The 27501-nt window shown below is 42.3% G+C and overlaps 1 long non-coding RNA gene across 1 annotated transcript in view; it reads left to right on the forward strand.

The window, feature by feature from the left end:
• LOC106502060 overlaps positions 23815–27501 on the forward strand; it is a 93543-nt gene continuing 89856 nt past the window's right edge. Inside the window, exon 1 of the long non-coding RNA XR_001917945.1 lies at positions 23815–24376. This is a non-coding gene — a long non-coding RNA (uncharacterized LOC106502060). The remainder of the gene's footprint in view (positions 24377–27501) is intronic.

The following is a 27501-nucleotide window of genomic DNA, read 5'->3' on the forward strand; positions in this document are numbered from 1 at the left end:
CATTTCTATTTTGTAAGTTGCATTTGATGGGATGGCGTGGGGAGTCTTAAAAGCGAGCGGATCGGCAGAGCTGCGTGTTTTGTTTTGTTTTTTTTGCGACCAGGGAGAAAAATGAAGACAACCCCTCCCCACCCCGCTTTAAATATCTGATTCATCTCGAAGCTAGGCTGAAGGGGGAGTAGGGATGTGTAAGGGTGAAGATGAGGTTCGTCATGTGGAAAACTGGGCTTCTGACAGCTCATGGCCACCCTACCCTCCCTCCTGGGGCGGAAGATGGTGTGTGTGTGGGGGGGGTGGTGGCCCGAGACGGGCGATGTACCCCCTCCCCGGGGTAGGAGCAGCGCGGGGTCCCGAAGTGCGGGAGGGTCCGCAGCCCGATCGCCTGGGAGTACGGGGGGCCGGGAGGAGGCGGCCACGTGAGGAGGGTCTGCGGAAGCGCCGGAGCCGAGAGCTGGGGGGTGAAGTGCGTAGCAGAGTCGTGACGGGGGCTGACACGAAGCAGCCGTGGGCGGCGCGCTGAGGAGGAGCGGAGACTCGCGCGGGCCCGGGGCCCCGGCTCCGTGGCGACGCGGCTTTATTCCGAGCGGCGGCCCGAGCCTCCCACGCCAGCGCCGACGTCCGGGCCGCGGGTGGGTGCGCACACCAGGGCCCTTTCCCGGGAGACCGTTTCCGGGCGGGGCCCCCGGCCCGGAGCGAGGGCTGTAAACAGGGTGGTGCCCTCTGCCCTCCCGCCCCCGGCCGGTCGGGGCGCGCGGCCTCGGCGGCGCTCGGGGCAGCGGAGGCGCGGCAGCGGCAGCGGGGGCGCGCCCGCCGCCCCCGCGCGCTCCCCGCCGCCAGGCCGGCCGGCCGGCCCTCTCTGTTTTTGTTTTGATGGAGCCCGCGTGCAGCTGGCGCGTGTCGAGTCACGTGCCGGGGCGGGAGGGGGCCGGGGCGCGGTGACGCACGCGTCCGGAGGGCCGGGCGCCCGAGGGGTGCTGTCGCCGAAGGGGCGAGGGGGCGTGTGCCCCAGACAGATCCCGACCGCGCCGGGTGTCCAGGCCCCACCTGGTGGAGTTCGTGGGAGTTGGTCCTCGTGAGCGGTGTGCGGGCGTGGGTGTAAATCCCACCGCACTTTTGAGTTCGTCGTCGCAGCATCCAGGCGAGCCTGCTCCATCCCGGCTGGGGGCCCGCCTGCGCTGTTTCAGTTGGAAATCTGCAGACTGCGGGCGTGAGTCTCTGTGGGCATATAGAGACCTATCTGTGGCTCTTAATCCAGGCTGCACGTTGTAAGTAACTGGACCGGTTTAGAAAGAATTCTGATGCCCGGCTCAATACTAGACCAGTTGAACCCAAATCCAAATAGGGCTGAACGTGTGTGTGTGTGTGTGTGTGTCTTTAAACCTCCGTAAGTGTTTTTGATGAAAGAAGGTTGAGAGCTTAGAGAACTAGCTGGCTGGAATAGATAGCTGTGAAACCATCCATATTTAGGGAGGAAAATAGCTGAAATAGCCAACAGGTGTTGACCTGTCAGTAGATCCTGGTAGCTGTGTGCTAGCATGCCCTGACATTCTTGATGAAACATTGTTACCCCCATTTTACAGGTGACGGAGTGGAAGCTCAGGAGGTTAAGTAAGAGTTGGTCAGTGACGATCCATAACTAGAACCCAGGCAAGCTAATTTCAAAACCCAGTCTTTCAGTCATTATGTATGTTACTTTGGAAATCTACCTTTACCTAAATGGCACGTGTTTGTGCGAATAGGAATAGTTTTGTGTTTGCCCAAGGACCAGCCAATTTATATAAATATATATGTATTTTTATTTGCAAATTTTTGCTTGTATGAAAGGGAGAAGAATCACCTGGTGAATTCGTTGAGACCTATAGGCTACTAACATTTTCCCTAAGTTTCTTTGAAGAGGGGATCCCAGTAATTTGGAGAGAACTGATTCCATGGAAGTTGTTTTGAGACTTCAACATATGTGTAAAGTGATGAGTCTAGAAGACGCAGATAATTTTCCAGGATTTACACAAGCATTCACAGAAGTCCTTTAGGTTGCTGGACACGATATAATTTCTCTGGTCATTGGCTGGTTGTAGCAGAATGTGCAAGGTAGTTAGTATACGGAGTAGCAGAAGTTTTGCCTTGAAAATTTAGGAGGAAAAAAAACACAACTACTCTGGTCTGGAGTACAGAAGAATTGTTTCTGTATCTTCTCTCTCTCATTTGTTTCATTTTCTTCTGTCAGATAAAGTCTTGGTGGGAATATTTAGATGTGGAAGTAATCTATTTGTTTTGAAAATGTGTTCCTTGATATATTCTCTAAGAATATTAGAAATAAAACTCCCAGGAAATAGAGGTTTTATCCTTAAAAACAGGATTCTAATTACAATGTTTTTGTGACCAATACACATTTATTAAGTGGTACTACATCACAAAGAAATGTCTTTGTATTCCTACTAATGCTTGCTTTCTAATACTGTTGGCTGTATGGCAGATGTAGGCAAATTACTTACCAAGTTTCGGAGACTAGTCTTCATGTGGCTTGCAGTTTTGGTTAGGGAAGCTTATAGACAGACATAACCACTAGGGCAAGCCTGATATAACTGAGTGTAAGTTATTTTTGGCATGGAAATAGCTCTCTAACCCCATCTCCCTCCCTCCCTTGTCATCCTCATCCCTGTTGACCACCAAAGATACTTTAATCCAGCATTGTCAAACCACTTGTGGTTCCTGTGGACAGCTCTGCCTTTTGCTTCTAGGGTACCTCCTTTAGAACGTTACTCTTAATTTCCCATGAAAGTGAAAATATTAGTCACTCAGTTATCTCCAACTCTTTGCGACCCCCTGAATTGGGGCCTGCCAGGCTCTTCTGTTCATGGAATTTTCCAGGCAAGAATAGGGGAGTGGGTAGCCATTCCCTTCTCCAGGGGACTTTTCTGACCCAGGGATCGAACTCAGGGCTCCCACATTGCAGACAGATTCTTTATTGTCTGAGTCACCAGGGAAGCCCCAATTTCTTCCTGAAAGGTGTTTGGAAACATCCTGCTGTGTCACCTCCATTCCTTGCACAGATGTGTCTCATGCATTTTTTCACAACATATATTGTTTTTGTTTGTGCGTTGGACACCTCTACTAAATTGACCTTATGAAAGGTTGAAATGGTGATTATTTGTGTACTACTGGCACACTGCGGGCATCCACGGTTATTACGTCGGTTTAAACTGAATTTGAGTTGCATTGTTTGGGTTGATCACTCATCCTCATTCTTTCCTGTCCTCACTTCTGCTGCTAGGCTGAAACCGTGCATCTTTGAACAGAGAATACAGGGTACCACCAGCATATTCCAGTAGAAGGAGTAGGAAGGACAGGACTAAATGTACTCAGCTTTTCACTTGTTTCCCAATTTCATTCCCAATTTACCAAGTGTTTACTTGTGAGCTCTGGGAGAGATGTTCAATATTACCATTTTTCGACTTACTTAGGAAGGAAGAAATGGCGCTATATTGTTGATGAACAAACTTCTATGTATCATAGCTGAGTACAGATGCATCATCACATTTTATTACACTGTAACTTTCAGATTTAATATTACAGAGGTGTTTATAGAGTAGCACTGTCCCATAGAGCTTTCCAGAATGATAGGAATGATTTATAATGATATATTTGTGACTTAGAAGTGATAGCCACTAAGCACTTGAGGCTAGTGAGCCACTTTCAGTGTGTCTGTGTGACATAGAAACTAAGGTTCTCATCGATTTAAAAATAGCCACAAGTGGATGGTGGCTGCTGCATTGGACAGTTACAGAGGATTTGCTTACGTTTGAGTCTAGTGTTTGATAGGTAAATGTTAACTTACAGTTTTCTGCCTTTAAAAGAAAAATCTTGATTCATTTTATAGCGTATAACACTGTGCTTGCCATTCATAGATCATAAGGTGTTTCCAGGATATTTTTAACCTACGTGGGGCCTCCATATTGTCGAGCATCTGTCTGTGGTCTGTGGGCTTTTCATGGAGTTCACGTGGTCTCCCATTTTCAGGAGCAGAGTGGAGTGATTATGGGTCATTATGGTTTCGAGTAATTATTTAGAACATCAAATGGATTTGAATCCTTGGTGTATACACTGATTGGAAGTCCCATGAGCTTAACCATTACTTCCTTAGATGTACTGTGAAGAGCAGGCGCTATGTTGGTCTCGCTGGCCGTTATTTCCCCAGTGTCCTTACATGATGCCTGACACGTGGCAAGTGCCCAGGAACATTTGGTGAATGGAAGAACGCTCAGATAATTTCACCTCCTGAATTTAGCCTCAGAGGGTATGTTGTGGAGCTACAGAGGAGGCCGAGACTCAGTGACTGCACTGTAACTTACAGTTTTTCCAAGGGATGAATGCGGTCTTCCCAGGGACATTATCCTTAGTTCAGTGACTTTGATTCCTTTTCCTGTAGCAGGATACATAGCAAGAATTGTTACCCCTATTTGATGACAGTTTGAAAAATAAAGTCACAAAAAAGCTTTGGTGTTCAGGTCACAGGGAGGGTGTTGGAAGTCAAAGTGAGGTAGTTGTTTCTATTGCTTTGCACACTTGTTCTGTGATTCTTCCTCAAAGAATGAGTCATGCACTGAGCCATGTTAGTTAGGAAATATGGTTTGTGAAATCGAAGGTAATTACAGATGTTAATAGAGTCTGAAAAGAGGACTGAAAATCTCTCTTGTATGGCATGACATTGAGAAAACAGCTTCTGAGAAACAGGAATGGAAACGTTTATCTCTTAAACCCCTAAATCTCAGTCTGTGATAACCCTAACACCCAAGTTATAAACTTCTCAAAAGAAAATATTTTAAAATGTAAATAGAAACAGATGTTTAGTTGTGCAGATAACCACTACCAGATTTTAAAATATTTATATGAAAAGGTATGAGACACATCAAACATCTGTTTCGAGCGAGAGCCCTAAGGCTGAAATCGTAGCTCCCCTTTCACATGGTTGATGCTGTGTTGGCGGGTTGGTGATGCAGCTCCATATGTGGTCTGGTACTTGTAGAAGACGATGTAGTCTGCTCTTGATGCTGTGCATCAGACTTACCTAGCTTGTGGTCTTCCGTGTGGCTGGATTATAGCCCTGTCCTCATTCCTGGGAGATGCAGACTAGCTTCCTGTGATTCTGCTGCTGTGTGTTGCACACATGAAAACTGTTTTTGTTATTTAAAATGTATTTATTTTTGGGTGTGCTGGGTCTCTGTTGCTGCGCAGGCTTTTCTCTGGTTGCGGGGGGGTATCTCTAGTTGCGGTGCACGGGCTTCTCATCCCCGTGGCTTCTCTTCCCCGTGGCGTCTCTTCCCCGTGGCTTCTCTTCCCCGTGGCTTCTCTTGCTGCAGAGAACAGGCTGTAGGGCTCAGGGCCTCTGTAGTTGTGGCTCATGGGCTCTAGAGCACAGGCTCAGCAGTTGTGGTGTGGGGGAGGGAGGGTGGGCTTAGTTGCTCCCTGGCACGTGGGATCTTTCCAGAACAGGGATCAAACCCAGGTCTCCCACGTTGGCAGGAGGATTCTTTACCACTGAGCCACCAGGAAAGCCTGAAAACTAATTTTAAACCAGGGTAAGTAAAGTATAATTGAAAACAGAAATCTGTTTTCTAAAGAAAATCATATGCTACGTTCCAAGATAAAATGTGAAGTTTTTTGAGGGGGATCTTTTAGCAGTTTCTGGTCTCTTAGTCCTTTATGACTGCTTTTCAAATGCCCTTGTGTGTAAATATCTTTGGTGGTAATGGTGGGGAGCCCCCAAATCAAAAACAAACCATCAGCCATGAGTCCCCATAAATTTCTGCTGTTGCCCTCAAACCTGAAACAAAACACAATGATTGCAAGACAAAACCCATTGCTGCTGTCAGTACTAAAAGTTAACCCACTAGACCAAACAAATAAGAAAGGCTATGAGATTTGAGTTGTTGATTTTATGGACAGGTCAATAATGTGACGTCGTTTTTTTTTTTTTCCTTAGGTATTAAATGTGAATTGCTCATGACAAAAAAAATTCATGTCTGCCTAAGTATTGGCTCAGTTAGTAAAGAATCTCCTGCAGTGCAGGAGACCCAGGTTCAATCCCTGGGTGGGGAAGCTCCCCTGGAGAAGGAAATGGCAGCCTACTCCAGTGTTCCTGCCTGGAGAAAACTCCGTAGACAGAGGAGCCTGGGGGGCTACAGTCCACAGGGTCGCAAAGATTCTTAGCAACTACACCACCACCACCACCAGCTTAAAGCAATGATACAGGAATTACACTTGCGGTAGATCGAGACCTGGTCAGCTTAGAAGATCCTGTGTGACTGTTTGGATGTGGATATAATAGCTTAAGCATCGTCTTGAAGATATATTGAGAATTTTCTTCAGTGACCTTGGTTGCTAACTTGGTATAAGAATTGAAGGAAGTTGCTAGCCACATTTCTTTTCTCTTCAGTGGAGTGGTGGGATTGGGTCAGTGTTTCTCGAACTTTAGTGTATGTAGACTTCATTGAGGGATTGTTCAAACTCAGATTAATCTGATGGACCCCACTTCAGAGTTTCTGACTCATTAGGTCTGGGGTGGGCCTAATAGTCTGCGTTTCTTACAAGTTCCCAGGTGTTGCTGATGTTGCTGGTCAAAGGACTGTGTTTTGAGAACCACCGGATTTGGTCATCTCTTCTAAAGTTCCATGATTCTACACCTGTTCCCCTCCTCTTCAAGCTGTAACACCTACCCTTTGATTTCTGCAACATTATTTCATTTAAAGATTGCTGTATGGAAAACTGAGGTTTCAACGTTTTAAACGGATTAAATTAATTTTTTTTCTTTTTCTTTTTACTTTATTTTACTTTACAATACTGTATTGGTTTTGCCATACATTGACATGAATCCACCATGGGTGTACATGCGATCTCAAACATGAACCCCCCTCCCACCTCCCTCCCCACAACATCCCTCTGGGTCATCCCCGTGCACCGGCCCCAAGCATGCTGTATCCTGCATTGGACATAGACTGGTGATTCGATTCTTACATGATAGTATACATGTTTCAATGCCATTCTCCCAAATCATCCCACCCTCTCCCTCTCCCTCTGAGTCCAAAAGTCCGCTATACACATCTGTGTCTTTTTTGCTGTTTTGCATGCAGGGTCATCATTGCCATCTTTCTAAATTCCATATATATGTGTTAGTATACTGTATTGGTGTTTTTCTTTCTGGCTTACTTCACTCTGTATAATCGGCTCCAGTTTCATCCATCTCATCAGAACTGATTCAAATGTATTCTTTTTAACGGCTGAGTAATACTCCATTGTGTATATGTACCACAGCAATTAATTTTGAATGAGAGTTTCTTCAGAATCCCATATAGTTTTCAAAAATTCAGAGTCCGTTAAAACTCAGATTGGAGTTCTTATCCAATGGTCGAAGTCTCTATGTAAAATATGTTGAAATGTTACTGATGCTATTAAATGACAAAACTGTTTGCTGCTCCCTTAACCTGAATGTTTGGGTATCAAATCTAACCAAGTGCCTCTTAATACACATCTATAGGGCAAGATGTAGCACATTAGATAATTGTCAGAACTCACTAAATGAATGTGTTTTATTTTATTTATTTGTTTATTGAGATGTAGGTCTTTTCTTAATTAAAGCCAGTCTATGGGAGAAGGCAATGGCACCCCACTGCAGTACTCTTGCCTGGAAAATTCCATGGATGGATGGTGGGCTGCAGTCCATGGGGTCACGAAGAGTTGGACATGACTGAGTGACTTCACTTTCATTTTTCACTTTCATGCATTGGAGAAGGTAATGGCAACCCACTCCAGTGTGGGTTCCAGAGAATCCCAGGGATGGGGGAGCCTGGTAGGCTGCTGTCTCTGAGGTTGCACAGAGTTGGACACTACTTAAGCGACTTAGAAGCAGCAGCATGGGTCCATAATGGGTTCTGATAATGTTAAATGAGGATCATCCTCTGAAAGTAACTGCCTCATAGGAGACTCCTGGTTACAGGAGTGAGGTTCCCGTTGGGAGATGAAGAGTAAGCCAGGGCATGGCCATTCCCTATTTTGTGGACTTTGGGGAACATTGGAGGCTCTGTAGTTGCCCAGTGAAGGGGTTTTGGTGCTGGAATCTCTAGAAGGGCAGTGGAGATACCAGGAGACTTCTTAAAGCAGCTCTTGCAGAGCAACCACACTGTTCTTATGCAGAGTACATGTTTATTTTGCCAGGCTGGGGTGAGGGGGAGGAGGTGAAAAAGGAGGTGGACTTAGGAGGAGGGGTTGAGTCATGGAGATGCCAGGGCAGTCTAACAGGTGGTGCTAATCTAACAGATTAGACTCCTGAGTGCCAAGAGTCAGATGGACTCAAGGTTGGGGTGACCAGAAGTGAGATTTGACAGTGCATTTTATTTTATTTTTTTAATGACATGATTTATTTGAAAAAAATCATTCAAGCTGCTGTCTCTGAGAAATGGATTGACAGTGGGCAGGGAGACCAGCTCAGAGGCTGTTTTAGTAGTTTAGGTGAGATAACAATGAGCATTGTGAGAAAAGGAAAATGCAAATATTTGTAGATGTATTTTAGAAACGGAGACAATGCATTTTAATATGAGTGAATTTATTGGAAAAGAGAGCATAGTAAGATATTGGGGAATTTCTGGGTGGCCCTAGTGGTAAAGAACTCACCTGCCAATGCAGGAGACCTAAGAGACCTAAGGGTTTGGTCCCTGGGTCAGGAAGATCCCCTAGAGGAGGGAATGGCAACCCACTCCAGTATTCTTGCCTGGGAAATCCCAGGCTCCTGGACAGAGAAATCTGCCTGTGATGTAGGACACCTGGGTTTGATCTCTGGGTTGGGAAGATTTGGAGGAGGGAATGACAACCCACTCCAGTATTCTTGCCTGGAGAATCCCCATGGACATAGGAGCTTGGCAGGCTATAGTCCATAGGGTTGCAAAGAGTTGGACGCAACTGAAGTGACTTAGTGTGCACACAGGCTTATTTGAAAGCAAGGAAATAGAAAAGAAACAGGTGAAGAGAAAGGAATGGGAGGATAAAAATGAAAGGTTTTAAGTATTAAGTGTTCTAAACCTGAGTGTAGGTATGTCAAGACTAGTTAATAGCACAAGCTTCTTTTGTTAGAAAAATAAATTAATGAGTTTTCCTTTTTGTTTCCAGTGAATCCTTCAAATTAATCACCAGATGCTCTTACCTGACTTACATCAAATGCCTTTCCAAAGTTATGCCCAGAATTCATGCAGTGCTTACACTTTTAGATTGCTTTCTGATCGTTAACTAGTTTAAATCAAATTCCTGGAAGGCACGTGCAGTGCTTATTATGGGTGTGTTTTATGGATTAGGAAACAAATCATTTGTGTAGCAGAAGCCGCAGAGCTGGGCTGAGGCCACGAAGTCTCCCTTGCTTTTCACATCTATCAGTTTTAAATTTTATCTCGAAATTCTTTTATTTTCTAACTTCTTTTATACAACAACGGTTGAACATTAAATCTTTTTTTTTTTTTACTTTATTTTACTTTACAATACTGTATTGGTTTTGCCATACATTGACATGAATCCACCACAGGTGTACATGCGTTCCCTAACATGAATCCCCCTCCTCCCTCCCTCCCCATGACATCTCTCTAGGTCATCCCCGTGCACCAGCCCCAAGCATGCTGTATCCTGCATTGGACATAGACTGGCGATTCGATTCTTACTTGATAGTATACATGTTTCAATGCCATTCTCCCAAATCATCCCACCCTCTCCCTCTCCCTCAGAGTCCAAAAGTCCGCTATACACATCTGTGTCTCTTTTGCTGTCTTGCATACAGGGTCATCGCCATCTTTCTAAATTCCATATATATGTGTTAGTATACTGTATTGGTGTTTTTCTTTCTGGCTTACTTCACTCTGTATAATTGGCTCCAGTTTCATCCATCTCATCAGAACTGATTCAAATGTATTCTTTTTAACGGCCGAGTAATACTCCATTGTGTATATGTACCACAGCTTTCTTATCCATTCATCTGCTGATGGACATCTAGGTTGTTTCCATGTCCTGGCTATTATGAACAGTGCTGCGATGAACATTGGGGTACATGTGTCTCTTTCAATTCTGGTTTCCTCGGTGAACATTAAATCTTAAGAGTTGATTTAGCATCCATATAATTGGTTTCAGACTGTATTTCATGGATACTACCTTAACTTTTGATCTACTATTGATTACTTTGAAAAGCACTCCATGTGATTTGCTACTCAGATCTGCAGACATTTCTAGACTGAAATATCTGATAGAGTCTTTGTAACAAAATCTGTGAGATAGTTTTGGATTCTTTAGACTTGACAGTTTGAGGCTGGGCTTGGCAGTCTTCATGACAAGAGTGTCCATGGGTTAGTTTTCTTTGAGCGACCAGAGGAGAGGAAGGTGCTGCTGTGTGATCCCACCCGCCATCTTTCTTAGAGTTTGTCCCCGCTTCCCCACCTCCACCCTCAATACCTGTGAAAAGCGTCCTGTGCTTTAGAGAGTGGACACACTTAACACACTAGCTCTTGGCAGCATCCACCATTGTCCTCCCACATCTCTTGAGGGTCCTGTCTTCCAGCTCCTGACATTTCTGTTTCTCTGACAGCCAGGCGGCTGGCTTCTGGTCGGCCAGAGACCCCTGTGGATGTCCTTTATAATCCTACCTCCACATCTTTCTTCCTTTTCCTTCTAGTTCTCTTTTCTGTGCTGTGACCGATCTTATTTAAGTTTGGTGGAAAGAGTATTGAGGTTGCTGCTGTTGCTGTTAAATCGCTTCAGTCGTGTCCGACTCTGTGCGACCCTATGGACAGCAGCCCACCAGGCTCCTCTGTCCACGGGATTTTCTAGGCAAGAATAATGGAGTGGGTTGCCATTTCCTTCTCCAGTATTGAGGTTAGAATAGTGTTAATACCTAATAATGATCAGTGGGTACCTGCCTCTTTGGATGCTGTGCTTAGGGGCTCGGTATTCTTTCCACTGGCTTCTAGTTCCCACTTATACAGAACCTTCAGAGTGTCCAAGTCGGTGCCACAGGCCGCTCACCTGTAAAATGAGGGCTTGGTGGAGCAAGGTGTTTCTGGCCCTAAAGTGCTATGATTGAGTTTTTCGAATTGTGTTAGGATAAAGCCTCACAGGAGTACTTTAGCTTAGTGAAAGTGAAAGTCGCTCAGTCATGTCTGATTCTTTGTGACCCCATGGGCTGTACAGTCCATGGAATTCTCCAGGCCAGAATACTACAGTGGGTAGCCTTTCCCTTCTCCAGGGGAATCTTCCCAACCCAAGGATCGAATCCAGATCTCCTGCATTGTAGGTGGATTCTTTACTAGCTGAGCCACAAAGGAAGCGCTGTTAATCAAGACTGGCCTCCGTGTAGGGTGTTGCTTCTGAGTTCCACCATCAGGCAGTCCAGGACTCCTTGAATTAGTCTGTGCGCAGTGTGCTTGGCCCTCTTTCCTTCAGGAGTTAGGGAGGGGTCCCAAGGGCCTGCTTTTCCATACTTTCCAGACTTACATGCATCTACGTCAGAAGACCTGAAAATTAATTGACCCCAACTGAAATCTGCTGCTGCTTTCATTTCCGTGATAGAAGCATGGGGTGCTATTTGGACTACCAGGGAACTTGTTTAATATACTAGGGAACTTGCTTAATATTTCTATTAGTTATTGTACAACTCATTAAAAGTTGGTAAAGAATCTGCCTGCAATGCAGGAGACCCCAGTTTAATTCCTGGGTTGGGAAGATCCACTGGAGAAGGGATAGGCTACCCACTCCAGTATTCTTGGGCTTCCCTGGTGGCTCAGCTGGTAAAGAAGCCACCGGCAATGCAGGAGACCCCGGTTTGATTCCTGGGTTGGGAAGATCTGGAGAAGGGAAAGGCTACCCACTCCAGTATTCTGGCCTGGAGAATCCCATGGACTATGCAGTCGCAAAGAGTCGGACACAACTGAGCGACTTTCACTTTTTGTTAGTACTGAATCTTTTCATAATATTCACAATTACACCAGACTTCTTATCATTATCATTGACAGCTGTGTGCTTTCTGCTTTTATATTGATGTATCATACATCCATTGCACCTATTGTCCATTTTCTAAAAGTCTATAATTATCATTTTTTGCTTTTTTATGTTTCCAGAGATTAATCTTTACTAGTTATACTGGCAACACTTCCTTCATTGGCTTTGTCCTTGTGTCAATAATACTCCTTCAGCTTTTTCTAATTTTTATCTTTTAAAAATTGTGTAATATCTTTTTTTATAGGCTCTGCCCCAGTAGAATTTGTGATGACTTTTCAGTCTTCGTGCTCATTGCCTAAAAATGCAGGTACCTGATAACAACAAGTGAAAAGTGTTTTTAAATAAAATGCCATTCATAGCCTTTCTTTAGATTTTATCTTTGAAATCTGTGATCTGTTTTATGCCTTTTAGTTAACTGATGAAGTTACTGTGCTTGCAGACTTCTATTTTGATGAAAAAGGTACCAAAATCCTTGTTTGCTCCCACTTTTAAAGGGTTCAAACTTTAAGATTCCTTCTGCTATGAATTTAATTTTTCTGAACAGAGGTGTTTGCTGTGTGCCTTATATATATCTTTGTTAACACCTAACTAGCAGTTTAGAACAAGGACTTCATAAGCTTAGTGAATCAGTACCCTATTTAGTCATTTCATATCAGCAGCAGAATATTTTCAAGATACATATTTTTCAGTAATAGAAGATCATTTAAAATTCTAAAAAACAGAAATATTTCCAGCAACAGATTGGCTTTAAAATGATTTTTAAAGTGATCATCTGTGAAAGAAAGCATGACTTATAATAGCTCTAGAGCGTTTGCTCGTGTGTCGGGGACGTGATGGTGGCATGAGATCCCAGGCTCCTTCTGTGTCTGAGGTTTCAGCTGCTTTGCTGAAGAAGGGGCCCATGTGGTTGAGGGTCGACCGCCATGGCGTCCTGAGGATCTGAGTGGAGATGCCTTCCTTTGGAGGACTGTATTTCCTTGTTGTCTTTGGACAGCACCAGTTGTTTGAAAGCACCGAGTTGCATTTGTATAAATATACGTAGTACTTGCTAAAACACCTTTTTGGATCATGGTGCTCTTGTGGAGTTAAGAGAGCCACGCTCTGGAAAGATGAGTCACTAGGAACATGTCAGGTCCTGGACATTCCCGGTAAACAGTCTAGTGTATTTTGGATCGGAGCTCCTTCTTGGATCGGAGCTCCTTCTGTGTTACTGTTCATATGTTGGAATCTTAATCCTTGACACGGAGTCTAGGAGCAGGCACAAGTAAACATGTCCTCTCTGCGCAAACTTTCTGTCCAGAACAGAACAAAAGAAAAACAGACAGGAGCGCCTCAAGGTGTCTGCAGCCTGTCCGAAGGCGTGTGGACGCTGGGGCGCTGGCAGGCCGTCCCTCTTGCTGTTTATTCTCCTGTCTTTCTGTTTTTCCGTGTTCTTTAACTCTGCTGATTTCCTTCCTTTCCCCCCCGCTCACTCATGCGTTCTTTTCTGTTTCTTCTCTTTTTTCCCTTTCCCTTTTGCCTTTCCCCTTCCTGGTATGGGTAGCCCAGTGACAACAGACAGTTCCCACAGGCATTCTGGTTAGCCTGACGAAATGGCAGCCCAGAGCCAAAGGCAGGCTCTCCTCTGACGAGATGTGGTGCAGACTATTTCTGAAGATTTCTATTTCTAAAGATGTGAGTATGTTTCTATAGCGGATGCCATGCTGAATGGAAAATAACTGTGAAATGTATGACTTTCCCAACTCTTTGGGATATTTAAATAGGCATTCAAATAGGTTTCAGATTGACATTTAAATTTTGTGCTAAAGGACGTCCTGCCAAAATGTAGGCAATAGTAGATAATGAATTTTGAGATTCTTTGTATTTATGAAAATTTTGGTGAAAGGTGTGGTTTCAGTTAACAATACTGTTTTTATATTGCCTAAGCTATAACTAAGTTTGGTATAAAAAATGTGACTGAGTCAAATTTGTGTTAAAAACACAGCTATTACTTATACCACTCTCACGAATCAGAGTGTATTCTATCTAGCTCTCCAGGGCTTCAGAGCTAATTGAATTCAGTCTCCTTATTCTGTAGGTGAGATAGTTTACTTAATTTTACACACCTGGTTAGTGGCATAGCTGACTATAGTTAAGTCTTCCCCTTCCTCATCCCTTCTACTTTTTTCAGACAGAACTTTTTTTTTTCCAGAAAGTTAATTTCTGAAATTGAGAGGTAACATGGGCAGAGAAGCCTGGAAAGAGTATGTGAGTTCTAAACCTAGCTTGACTTGAATTTGCCAGTGGTGGGGTGTTTGAATCGGGGATTTTAACCTCTCTGGATCTTACTTTTTGGAGGCTTGAACTACAGGATCTCTTCCAGGCTTGTGACTTATACTCAGGTGAGGAAAATGAAATAGATTTAGAATTTTCCTGTTTTACATTTGTAAAATTTCAACTTGAGTCTTATTTCAAGAAGCATTGCTATTTTTTAGTAGGTATCCTTTGTATTGTATCTTACTAGTGAATCAACTTTTCCAAAGTGTGTTGTTGTTAGACACAGCTTGTTGTCTTAGTTGACATGACAGCTGCCTCTTGATTAACCAAAGTAGACACACATTCAGAGGCTGGTCTCCCTTAGTTTCAAACTGGTGAAAGAGTGTCATGCAGGAATATTCCGTAGACAGATGACTGAGAGGTACTTTCCCCCCCGGCAAATTGTTGACAGTGTATTACTGTGTTGAGTAACGTCATATAAATAAAATGTAAGAGAATTGGCTATTCTCACTTCTAGGGTTGCTTTATTTGGGATTGTGAAACAGGTTTTTCCATTCTCACTAGGATAATATGTCATTGTGTCAGGGAGTGGACAGTCGTGGCAGTCTGGAAGATTGGGAAAGATGAGTTTAACCTGTTGGAGAAAAAGATGAGGAGATTGGAGAAGGTTTTCTAAAAAGACTGAGCTCTGAGACCTTTCCCTCGTTGCTTACCAGCGGTTCCCATGCCCTTCTTTGTTTGAAAAAACCCATTATTTCAATAAACGCTTTTTGAACTGGGTGCTGTAGGAATTACAAAAGAATTCTTCATCCAGAGCTTCTTCGTCTGGGTATTTACTCCCTTGCTGGGTTCTCAATGCTTAGGCCATGAACAGATGCCGTAAATGTCTGAGTGTCCCCAAAGAATGACTGGACAAGGAGAGAGAAGGGAGGAGAACTCGAGCAGTAGGAGAAGACCCTAAGGAGCCACAGCATTTGAGCGGTTAGAGTTAAGAACAACTAAATAACTTGTTTTAATTCTCTTTTAGGGGAGAGTAGTGGAGGTGGGATTGGGTTCGGTTAGGACATAGGCCTGGGAATCGGGAAGGGATGGTTGTATGTTTTAGGGTCGTAAACGAGGGGACCCTTGTGGAAGTTCCTTTATTACCCCATCTTTTTATTTTGAAAATGTCAAATCAGTAGGAAAACAGTAATATGAACACCTGTTTACCCTTCTTCTAGACGAATTGGTTATTAGCATTTTTGCCACGCTTGTGTCACGCTCTGTATGTACATGTTTGGAATCAAATGTGGTATATATGTTTACATGATTTTCTTTAACCACTTGAATATAAGTTGCAGATGCTATGACATTTCACCTTTAAATACCTGCTAAAGAGAACTTTATTCTGTATAACCCCAGTGCAATGATGACACCCAACAATTTTTGCATTGCTATAACATGGTCTAGTATATAGAAGATATTTACATTTGGGAGTGGAATGTGTATGTGGTCATTTAAAATCAGGTGGACTTGTCCAGCACAATGCATGTTTAGTGAATTGGTGGAACAAGAAGAGTAGGACCACAGAAACTGGTTTCAACATATTTAAAAAGTCCTATATAGCCAGTAAGATAGAAAAAGGAAGCCCATTATATTCTGATATGCTATATTCTTGAAGATACAATCTTAGATAAGGACAAAGCATAGAAGAGTGTAAAAAAAGAACTTATAAAAAGTGGTGGACGGATGGGTAGATAGAAAAGAAAAAAAGAAAGAACATCTCGGAAGGATAAAAAATGAACTATAACATTTTCATGTCTTTAAGAGAAGGAAGTAGATAGCTGGAGGACAGGTTTGAACATTATTTATTAGAAACGGTAAGTAAGCATAGGGTTAGGTTGATACTGTCATTAACCTTGTAGGGTATAGGACCATACTTCTGTCTACATGCTAAAGAAATTTGGAGAATGAAACCTGAAACAAAGATGGAGAAAATTTTTTATCTCTTAAATTTTGAAGGGACGTTTGATGTTTGTGTCACTTAAGGAGAAGGATGTTCACAGTGTAAGGAGGTATTGTTTTCAGAAAGTGCTGGTGTGGAGAGGAGGGACTTGGTGGCGGGGGGCAGTATCCAGAAAGTCTGTAATTCCATAGAGGAAGCACAAAGGAGATCTCTCAGGAGTTTGTTTATTCCTCTTGGATATATTTTTTTTCTCCTATAAGAATGAGAAACAAGAGAATTTTGTCATTTGTTTCAGTAGAAAAGTACAGAAGATGGCAAACAGGATGCAGAATTTATCTACATTGTGTGTATATTTCTGCTGCCTTTGATGGTGAGAGAAGATAAATATGTTAAAATAAAAGCTGCGAAGAGAAAATGAACATTTAGGAACAATAGCTGGATATTCTCTTTATTTTAAAAGAGATTCTTGAGTTTTACTGAAGATTATCTGAAGGTTCAAAGAAAATCTTACTGAGTAATACTAGAAATCAGTGTTATTAGTAAATTATTTCCGATAGTGATTCTGTGTGGTGTTATACAGTGTGGGCGTTTTTATGTATTTATATGGTGAACTTGTGTGATATTTATGCTTAAAAGTTAGTTTTTTTGAAGTGTTTTGAAATATGTTGCCTGAAAGGTTAACATTAATTTCAGAGTTGACTCAGCCACATCCACCCCCCCATTTTTGAATGATTAACACAGAGTTATCGATTGGTACTCAGTGCTGTTTCTCTTGAAGGCTGGTGTTTATTAATCAGTGAGTATTGAATTGCTCACAGTGTCCATTAGGTGTCCTGCGGTTAATGAAGACAGATGGTCCACCCTTGATAAATGTTTCTGGAAAGTTAACACGTCCACAGTGGTAGTTACATTCCCATCAGGGAGGGAAGCTGCTGACCTCAGGCAGGCCCTTCAGGAGGAGAGAGACTGCGGTTTCATTGGGCCTCCCTCTCTTAGTGTGTGACCTTGCAGGGAAAGAATTTTGATTTTATCACTTCTTTCAGAGTTGATGAGGACTGTGAGACTGAATGATGTTAAGTAAGCTAAGCAGAATTTCAAGCTTATAGGATATGGAACATCTCAGCCAGGTAACTTGTTAAGGTTACTGTGGTCAGTTGTAATCTGGTCAAAAGGATAAAGTTTGGACCTTAACTTTACTTGGTGAACATAGAAATTAGATGGGGAAGAATTTGAGATATTTTCAACTAATACTTTCATCAAGTCTTGAGAATTTGGTAGAGGACCTTTCTTTTTTTTTTTTTTTTCCCACCCCAGGGCTATTCTGCCTTAAAACCTGACCCTTAAAATCAGAGCATCTTTATATTTTGGGGCTGGATAAACATGAATTCTTCTCTGGTGTCCTTTGTAGTTAGTTACCAAAAGCCCCATTACTCTGTGGCAGATATGTTACAGTACAAAGGTAATGATAAAACAGCAATAATAATATTGAGTGCTTACCATGTGTTGGGCACTTTGCAAAAATGTCGAGTTTCCCTCCTCCACCTGTTGTTCCATTAATCCCACAAAAGCCCTAGGAAATACAGTATTATCATTCCCACTTTATAGAATATCGAAGCTTAGGGAAGCTCACGACTTGGAGCCCAAGTTCAGAGGCAGGTAACCTGACTCTAGAGAAACTTACGACCTTAGCCACATGTTACGGAATTTCTTTTGCACATTTCACCTTCTTTCTAGTTGTGTTTCCCTTAGGCGCTAGCATGGCCATTTTGAGACACCTCATCTCTCAAATGAACACTTAGGAAATAACAGTTATTGTTAACATATTTAAGCAGTAACTTTTAGTGTAGTTTCTTTTTGAAGACTGCTGATCTTAATCTGTTTTATGGTAATTCTGAGTAATAGTTTGGACCATTAAAAATGAAGGTGGGGAAAAAACCCAAGGATATGCAAAGAAAAACTATTTTTCCTTAGACTCTCTTACTGTTAACATTTTCCCCATTTATTTTATTATTTGTGTGTATTTTCTTGTTCTGTTTTTAAATGTGTATGTGTGTGTGTATCAGTGTATTTTTTCCGGATCATTTGAGAATGTTGCATATATCATGGCCCTTTACCCCTGGATATTTTAGTATGCATTTCCTAAGAACAGGGATGTTCACTTATACAGCAGTAAATATTTCATAAATTTACACTGTTAAAATATTTTTAACTAATCTACTATCTATATCACAGTTTGTCAGTTGACCTGATACTGTCCTTTATAACATTTTTTCCCCCTGTGGTATAAGAGCCAGTCTAAGGTTATATGTCACATTTCCTTGCTGTATCTGTTTACTGTCCTTTCTCCTGGCGTGTTTCTACAATTTGTCTTTTATCAGATTGACAGTTTTTAAATTGCTTCTTCTGTGTTTGTCTGAAGTTTCCTTATCATTAGATGCAGGTTAATAACCTCAGATATGTAGATGACACCACTCTTATGGCAGAAAGTGAAGAGGAACTAAAGAGCATCTTGATGAAAGTGAAAGAGGAGAGTGAAAAAGTTGGCTTAAAACTCAACATTCAGAAAACTAAGATCATGGCATCTGGTCCCATCACTTCATGGGAAATAGATGGGGAAACAGTGGAAACAGCATCAGACTTTATTTTTTTGGATTCCAAAATCACTGTAGATGGTGATTGCAGCCATGAAATTAAAAGATGCTTACTCCTTGGAAGGAAAGTTATGACCAACCTAGATAGCATATTCAAAAGCAGAGATATTACTTTGCCAACAAAGGTCCATCTAGTCAAAGCTATGGTTTTTCCAGTAGTCATGTATGGATGTGAGAGTTGGACTGTGAAGAAAGCTGAGCACTGAAGAATTGATGCTTTTGAAGTGTGGTGTTGAAGAAGACTCTTGAGAGTCCCTTGGACTGCAAGGAGATCCAACCAGTCCATCCTAAAGGAGATCAGCCCTGGGTGTTCTTTGGAAGGACTGATGCTGAGGCTGAAACTGCAATACTTTGGCCACCTCATGCAAAGAGTTGACTCATTGGAAAAGACTCTGATGCTGGAAGGGATTGGGGGCAGGAGGAGAAGGGGACGACAGAGGATGAGATGGCTGGATGGCATCACTGACTCGATGGACAGGAGTTTGAGTGAACTGTGGGAGTTGGTGATGGACAGGGAGGCCTGGTGTGCTGCGATTCATGGGGTCACAAAGAGTCAGGCACCACTGAGCGACTGAACTGAACTGCGCTGATAAATTCTCAGTCAGATCTTCATTCTCCTTGTTTATTCTTTTTCAAAATCAGAAAATTACCAGTGATCCAATAGTAATATCTAGGTACAGATCTTGGATTCCGTCGGTTACTCCCACAGCATCTCTGTAGTAGGAAAACCCTGGGCCATACGCTGCGTCTGGCAGCCTTTGGTCTGAAGCAGTCTCAGTCTTCGTGCTTCACGGCATTGACAGTTCTGAGGAGTCAGTCAGTTACCACTAGCATACCCTTCAGTTTTGGTTTGTTTGAAGTCGCCTCCTGTTTAGATTCAGGTTTTGCACTTTTCGGCAGCAGTGCTGCACAGGGGACATTGGGTTCTTCTCAGGACATCATTTTCAGAAGCACACAATGTCCGTTTGTCTCACTTCTGGCCATGTTGACCTTGAGCCTTTGGTTAAGGCCCTATCTGCCAGGTTTGACCAGTGTTACTTTCTCCCTCTTTTCGAACAGTAACTATCTTGTGGAGTGATGTTTTTCATTAATAAACTATTGCTCCTCAGATTTATAGGCTTTAGAATCCATGGATGATTCTTGACTGAATCAGTTAGCCTTATGATGGTTGCCCAATGGTGATTTAGAATTTCATCATTCCCTCCTCCTTTATCCACTGGCTTTCTTCCACAAAGTGTTCCCTTATCTCTCACTGAAAAAAAAAAAAATCAGATTAGACTCATGAATTGTTACTTTATTCTTATCTTTACTTATTTTGAAGCTCAAATTGTCTTAGATTTGGCCAGTAGGAGCCCCCTGAAGCTGATTGCGGTGTACTTTTGGCGCGTCTGCTCTGTTCTTTGACACGTCCTCACTTTCTGGCTCTCAGTGGTCCTCCTCATGTATTGCCTCTGCCTCAGCCCTGGAAGTGGCCATTCCTCCGGGGAGCATGTGAGGGTGCCTAGTTCTCTCTATCCTGGCCAAACTGTGACTTTCATACTGTTTCATTTTTGCCAATCTGATAGATCAGAAATAACATCTCAGTGTAATTTCAGTTTGTATTTCTTTTAAATGAAATTGGACATCTTTTCATACAATGTGTATACTTTGTATGTGTCTGCACGTGTGTGTGTTTGTGTGTGTGTGTATATATTCGTGGGACTTTCCAGGTGGTTCAGTGGTGAACAATTCACCTACCGATGCAGGAGATGCAGGAGGCACAGATTCAATCCCTGGATCAGGAAGACCCCCTGGAGCATCTCACTCCAGTATTGATGCCAGGACAATCCCATGGACAGAGGAGCCTGGCGGGCTGCAGTCCATGGGGTTGCAAAGAGTCAGACGTGACTGGGCACGCATGCATGAACTTGTATATCACGTCCTTTGCCCATTTTTTCTGTCAAGTTACCAGTCTTTATTTCCTCCATTTTGAGTCTTCTTTGTGTATTATGGGTATTAGCCCTTTATCTGTTATATGAATGCAAATATTTTCTCCCATTTTATCTGCTATCTTTGGTTAATGATTTTTTTGCCATCCAGAAAAAATTGTTAAACATTTTTATGTAATCAAATTATCAGTCTTTTATTCTTCCTGATTTTGACTCATAGTGTGTCTTCCTTGTATCAAGTTTAGAGATGAATTTGCCATTTTTCCCCCTCTTGTACTTGTATTGGCTTCATTGTTTTACATTTAGATCTCTGATTTGTTCAGAGTCTGTTCCTTATGGTATGAATTTTATCTTTTTCCAGACGACTTACCAATTGTTTTAACCGTTTATTAAAAAATCAGTTTTTGCCCTAGTGATTTTTAGACACCCTCTTTATCATAAGCAGTACTAGCATTCTATCTGGTTTTGAACTTTCCGTAAAGTCCACTGATTTGTCTGCCTGCCTGTGGGCCAGTAGCACACTTTTCACTTAACAGGCTTTATAGTATAATTTAATGTCTGAGAGGCCTAGTCCTCGCCTCTACCATTTGGTGTTTTCCTGGCTGTTCTTGCACATATGTTTTTAATATGAAGTTCTGTATCAATTTTTCAGCTTCATTGAAAAGAATTATTGGTATATTTATGGAAATTGTATTAAATTGATAAATTAACTTATAACAAACTGACATTTTTATAATGTTGGCTTGTTCTGTTCCAAAATAAGAAATGTCTTTCTGTTTGTTAGGTTCTTTATTTGTAGCTTTTTAGGAATGTTATAAAGTTTTCCTCAGATAGGTTTTATACGTCATTAAATTTATTCTTAAATATTTTATTTTCTTTATGAAACTTTTTTTTTTTTTTACATATTATATCATCGCAGTCAGAACAGATCAGTGCATGTAGACCTGTTTCATTCTCTGAAATGGACCTTTGGTAGTCTGTTGTACCCTAGTTTAACTTTTCCTGTTTGGTATATTTTATGTTGCTTCTGAGTTTTCCCTACTATAAACAATGCTGTGGAGGATGGCTTTGTACCTATATTTTTGCTTACTTGTATTTATATCTATAAAATAGATTCTTGAAAATGGAATTGCTTATTCATAGATCATGTAGATTTTTTGGGATGTGTATAATACCAAATTATCCTCTCAAACTATTCAACACTTTTTAAACAAAGTAAACTTTATTGTATATGTCCTCTCTTAAAAGATATTCAAAACTTTCTTTGTGAAGGAAGGGTCATAAAAGTTAATTCTAAACAAAAAAGTATGTTTTCATTAACATGGGGAATGTAAAGATAGCAAAGTCATGATTTCTCCCTTAAATAGCTTAGAGATAGTTTTGGAAATCAAATATGTGTTTAATTATATACATTACAAAATAGAAGAATTTCTTTGGTAGGTAGACTTAGAACTGAGCCCCCAAAAAGTGTTGAATTTAGGTTAGTAGGGAGACTCAAAGAAGGACATTTCATGTGAGAAGAGCATAAGCCAAAGAAGCAGAATTTTACCATGGTACATGAGGTCAGTGAAATAACTGGCCTTAGACTGAAGCAGGTGTTTGTTCTTGAAGATAAAGTAGGAACAGTTTGGGGAAGACCTTGTGTCCCACGGAGTTTGGATTTGATCCACTGGGCAGTAGAAAGACCTTCTGAATTAGTAATCTAGTGCCATGTAACAAATCACCCTTGAATTTAGTGGCTTAGAACTAAACAAGCATTTTACGGTCTCTTAACAATTTCTGTGGTTTGTGGGTCAGGGATTTGGGAACTCCTGGGAGAGTTCTATTCCTTAGAAGCAAGCCAGTAGATTCAGCCCACACTCAAGGCGGGGAGGAGGTAGGCATTAGTTTCCACCTTTTAAGGAGAGGTGTGTCAAAGAATCTGGGGATGTTTTAAAACCACTCCACTATCTGTATTCTGAAGAAAAGGAGAGGTGTACGATTTTGAAACGAAGAATTACCATGGTATCTAGCAGATTAATCTGATAGCAGTGGCAAAGAATAATTGAAGAAAGGGACAAATAGATTGACCTTAGTGCAATAATCCAGCAGTAGGGTTAATGGTGGAGTTGGTTGGGGAGATGAGAGAGAACAGGGGTGCTGCAGAAAGAGAGGAAGATGTGAGTAAAAAGTGGTTTCAAAGTTTTCTGACTTGCAGAATGATCAGGCATGTAGTAACTGGAAAGAGGAAACAATTTTGAGGGGATAAGGGTGCTTGTCTGGTTTTGAACATTGAAGGGGAAATTCCTAAGCCCTTGAAACATGAACCAGGTCTCATGTTGAAATGTCTAGCTAAAGAGGGAAACTTAATGTGAAGTTTAACCCTCATGTGAAGTGAGGGTTACACTCTTCAAGGGATGAGTGTATAGAGAGGCAGACCAGAGAACTGAAGACCAAGTCTCTGGGGGAAACCATGGTCTGGAGTTTGGTTAGGAGGGAGTGAAAAAGTTGGCTTAAATCTCAACATTTGGAAATCGGATCCCATCACTTCATGGCAAATAGATGGGGAAACAGTGGGAACAGTGAGAGACTTTTTCTGGGGGGCTCCAAAATCACTGCAGATAGTGACGGCAGCCATGAAATTAAAAGATGCTTGCTCCTTGGAAGAAAAGCTGTGACCAACCTAGACAGCATATTGAGAAAGAGAGACATTACTTTACCAACAAAGGTCCATCTAGTCAAAGCTAGGATTATTTTAGTAGTCATGTATGGATGTGAGAGTTGGACTATAAAGAAAGCTGAGCACCAGAGAATTGATGCTTTTGAACTGTGGTGTTGGAGAAGACTCTTGAGAGTCCCTTGGACTGCAAGGAGATTCAACCAGTCCATTCTAAAGGAAATCAGACCTAAATACTCTTTGGAAAGACTGATGCTGAAGCTGAAACTCCAATACTTTGGCCATCTGATGCGAAGAACCAACTCATTGGAAAAGACCCTGATGCTGGGAAAGATTGAGGGCAGGAGGAAAAGGGGACAACAGAGGATGAGATGGTTGGATGGCATGACCAACGCAATGGACATGAGTTTGTGTAGGCTCCTGGAGTTGATAATGGATAGGGAGTCCTGGCATGCTGCAGTCCGTGAGGTCGAAAAGAGTCAGACACGACTGAGCAACTGAACTGAACTAAGAGGAGCTGGATCTGTAGCATTAGAGAAAGATCTGGCTGTGTTCCTGATAAGAACAAAAAAGGTGAAGTGATCAAGAACTTCAGATATCAAGGAATCTGAAAAGAGTGATGTTTGAAATGAATGCATCTGCCTGTAAGATTATTAGAGGTGACAGCGGTTTAAGCGGAGTAGAACAATTTTGGAAATTGGATTATAACATTTAATTCGATGATTAACTTTTTTCAAAAATGTGCCTAAAGTGGGAGGATGAGTGGCTGGCATGCCTTTCATCACTTAGATTCTGAGATCTTACATCCTTCTTGCCTCCTTTTAGCTCCACCGAGCCTTCCTGGAGTGGAACTTCTGCTCAGTTCTTGGATGGAGGGGATGCAGTACGACTTGCCCTCTCTTGTTTTCAGGGACTCTTAACTGTGAGTGAAATCAACTTACTTTCTGATTTTGTTTACTTCTCATACTGTTTTGACTGTTCTTATCTGTGCTTTTACGCCCTCCTTTCCTCCCCCCCCCAGTTTGTGTGACTTCAAGATCAGATCCAAGCAGGGGGTCACCTGTTTTCCCTCTTCCTGATCTCTCAACTTGAAGCACAATTCTGTTATTCATTGGTTTTGTTCATTGAACTTGCAGAGATGACTAGTAAATCTGATTAATATAGCTGCTGACAAATAGAAACACTAAATGGACAGACCATTTTGAATTCTTTTATGTTATGTATCTGTATATGTATTTAATCAGCTTTCAAGTTAGTAAAATAATTGTCAGTAATGTGGAACAAAAAACATGAAAATATTTTAAAAATCACTTTATGTGAAATAGTTTATTTTAAGATTTCTATAAGGACTTGAGATCAGATGGACCAGGGAATTATGTAGTAGAACACTGACATAGCCAGAAATGAAATCTGAGTTTTCTCTACTACATAGTGTGATGATGATGATTTTAATTTTTTTTTCCTAAGAGGGCTATTTTTTTTCTTTAAGAATAACTTTTGAGTCTTCTAAAGACTTAGAGAAACTAAATTAGTGTATCAGTAGTAACTCTGGGTCTGAATTAAAGGGCAGACTTTATACTGTGGAAAAAGAAAAAAAGAACCATTGCTGATAAATACTAGCACAAAAAGATCTGACCACTCATGGTAACATCGTCTCTGAATAAATAGGACAGCATTAAAAGATGTATGCTGGTTCTGTACTGTGCATAGAAGGTGGGCATAGGAAGAGCTGAGAGGGGCAGGGGAGGGGGAGAAAGCCCGTCAGGAGTGAGGGAAGTCTGAGACGCTCTGGGGTGGAGAGTGCAGAAAAGAAGGAACTTAGAGGAAGCATGAAATGAGAAACATGGGCTCTGAACACGCCAGTACTGCCATGACGACTCTTACATCTATTTTTCATTATATGTGTTAAGTGTTTCTCATGTCAGTGGGTATGAGAGAGAGGGACAGACGAAAAGTGAGAAGGTGTGTCCTAGGAGAAGGCCAATTCTGTTGTTTTATTTTCACGGTTAAACGTATGGATATATTGGCAAGGACTGTCTCATGACTTCTACTACTTGTACTTAGGCAGTGAGAAAGCAATTGGTGTGGTTAATTGACGCATTTCCCTTTTCCTCCCTCCGTCCGCTCTGTCCCGTCCTCTCTCCCTAATATTCTCTGAGACCCACTTTGAGCGCCATCAGTCCCTGCCCCTTCCTCCAGTGGCTTTCTCCCATACCCAGCACTCCACACCTGGCTGGGTTCCTTGTCCTCCTCCGGATCCCTTGACTCCAGAGTGTCCTGGGAATCACTCTATCCCTAGTCTCCTCCAGCATGTTATATAAATGTCTGTTTGAGGTGTTTGTTTTCCTTGCGAGACTATGAATTCCTTAGTGGAAGGAGTCGAGTCTTGCTCAGCTGTGGATCCCCACGTCTAACGAGTGTTAGTGGAATGAACACACGACGGATTTCCCACGCCTTGTAGTAGACACACCACCAGCATGGCAGTGGTGTCGCTGCACTTTGATGGTCAGGAGATCTGGTGGCTAGGGAGACAGACAGATCACGTGAGCCACAGAGACTCTTTAGTAGATGGAAAAAATGAATAGCGTGGACTTCCTGACCTTGAGATGCTCCTCCAAATAGGTTTCAGCCACGGCTCGGGGGCGAGAGCCAAGTGTAGATGAATGAGACTGTGTAGTACATGGCACAGCAAAGCCTCACACACAGACAGCCTTGAAAGCCTGCGACCAGTTTAGCCTGGGGAGGTTGGGAAATGGGTAGGCAGCTGCTCATCTCGTGGAGAAGGAGGAACAGGGTGTACCAGCCGTAGAGGTGTGAGGATCACTGTTTGAGAAGTTGAGAAGGAGCTTGAGGCTCCTGGGAGTTGGTAAGTAGACACGTGGTAGGAAATGAGATTAGAAGGAGCCGAGTTTGTAATCCTGATAGCTAGTCTTTGCCTTGTTGATTGTGGGGAACCATTGGAGATTTTAAAATTGTAGGAATGGTACAGTTTCACCATTTTAGAAAAATGCTCTGGCAGCAGTGTGAAATTGGACTGGATGGGGATAAACTCCAGAGAATGGACTAGTTAGGAGACGAGTGAACGCAGTGGTCCAGATGAGCAAGATGAAGGGCCTGGGTCAGAGCACTGACAGTGGAGGTGTGGAAGAGGAGGCCAGGTGGGGTATGCTTCGAGAGGTAGCATCCGTGAGATTTATGGACCAGAGCTCCATGTAGCGGTTGGGGGAGAGATGGAAGAGTAGCAAATGGCTGCTGATTTTTGAATCCTCTATCCATTGGATGAAAGGAAGCTTGGACTTGGTTTCGGACATCTGAAAGGGGGGCATTGAAATGGCAACAACTATCAGACCATTGGCAACCTGACTCTGAAGTTTAGGAAAGATGTGGGTGGTGGAGTCACATTGTGCGAATGGGTGAGATTACTAAAGGGGAAATATCTGGGCATAATGAGGGCAGCCCACGCAAAGGACCCCTGGACATTCCAGCCTTTAAAGGGCAGGAAAAGCCCATTGAAGAACAGCTTCCAAAAGGGAAGTGGTCATGCTGTATTTAAAATGGATAAACAGCCAGGACCTACTGTATTATTTTATTGGAACTCTGCTCAGTGTTACTGGCAGCCTGGATGGGAGGGGAGTTTGGCGGAGAATGGATACATGTTATATAAGTATGGCTGAGTTCCTTTGCTGTTCACCTGAAACTATCACAACATTGCTAATCAGCTATCCTCCAATAAAAGTTTATAAGAAAGGGAAGTGGTGAGTATCAGCTACCATCAAGAGGTCAAGTTGGGATGAGAAGTAGGATGAGGCCACTGAATTGGATCGAGTCAGAGGCTTGCAGTGAGAAAAATTATAATGGTGGTGTTAGGAACTTCATTCCAGTGGCCAAGTGCTGTGGGCGTTAATGAGTATAGGCAATGAGTATGTATAGACTACCTTAAAAACAATTTGAAATCGGAGATAGATTCAGGAAGAGGGTAGTGGGAAGGTCTTTATTTTGGCGTAAGGTAGTATGCTTCTGCATATGTATGAATAGTAAATATAGGTT

This window comes from Capra hircus, chromosome 4 (genome assembly GCF_001704415.2).
Source record: "Capra hircus breed San Clemente chromosome 4, ASM170441v1, whole genome shotgun sequence".
Taxonomy (NCBI): Eukaryota; Metazoa; Chordata; class Mammalia; order Artiodactyla; family Bovidae; genus Capra; species Capra hircus.